This window comes from Protomyctophum parallelum (assembly GCF_964188405.1).
Source record: "Protomyctophum parallelum genome assembly, chromosome: 13".
In the NCBI taxonomy this organism is placed as follows: Eukaryota; Metazoa; Chordata; class Actinopteri; order Myctophiformes; family Myctophidae; genus Protomyctophum; species Protomyctophum parallelum.
The window spans coordinates 26642081-26642997 of NC_139708.1; the positions used below are offsets into that span (position 1 = coordinate 26642081).

Below are 917 nucleotides of genomic sequence, written 5' to 3' on the forward strand. Positions count from 1 at the left end.
CAGACAGAGGGACGGGGAGGAGGCACGGATCATTCCGGTGCACCGGGACCCGGGCAGCAGCGAGCTTTATTCCGTTATTTAATATTAATAATATTGATAATGATGATGATACTCCTGGTCCATAAATGACTGGGTACATATTTCTCCTGCTCTCTCTCTGTTCCTGCTGCCGGGTGGAACGGACGGTTCATCTGCATCTATTACATCCCTCCTCCTAGTCCCCCCCCCCCCCCCCCCCCCCCCCCCCCACACACACACACACACACACACACACACACACACACACACACACACACACACACACACACACACACACACGCACACGCACACGCACACGCACACGCACACGCACACGCACACTCACACACACAACCACATCACCCCTCTATCGGAGTTTCCCCTCCGCGCCGCGCCGCCGCTTTATAGCCGCTCGACTCTGAGCCCCGTTTCTGTGCTCCGAATGTCGGATGGTCGGCTGTCGAAGCTCCGCCGCTCCTACTATCCTATCCGGTGGTAATGCGAGAGAAGAGAGAGAGAGAGAGAGAGAGAGAGAGAGAGAGAGAGAGAGAGAGAGAGAGAGAGAGAGAGAGAGAGAGAGAGAGAGAGAGAGAGAGGAGAGAGAGAGAGAGAGAGAGAGAGAGAGAGAGATGGAGAGAAAAAAGAGGAGAAAAGGAGTGAAGGGAGAATGAGAGAGAGAGAGGGGGGGGTGCGTCGAGGGAAGAGAAGAGGGGTGGGGGGGGTAGAGAGAGAGAGAGAGAGAGAGAGAGAGAGAGAGAAGAGAGAGAGAGAGAGAGAGAGAGAGAGAGCCTGAGAGAGAGAATATGTGCAGCATTAATATATTCAGGAAGGGGAGGGGGGCGCCTAATTTTTGCCGCTTTGCATACGATCAGATGAACACACAGGCCCCCCCTCTTTAC

At 54.6% G+C, this 917-nt stretch overlaps 1 protein-coding gene across 1 annotated transcript in view; it reads right to left on the reverse strand.

The window, feature by feature from the left end:
• Positions 1-165, reverse strand: part of hoxb8a (homeobox B8a) — a gene marked incomplete at its 3' end in the record, with an annotated part of 14898 nt that extends 14733 nt beyond the window's left edge. Inside the window, exon 1 of the mRNA XM_083779032.1 lies at positions 1-165. This exon is cut by the window's left edge and continues 807 nt beyond it.
• Positions 166-917: the final 752 nt, after the last annotated feature.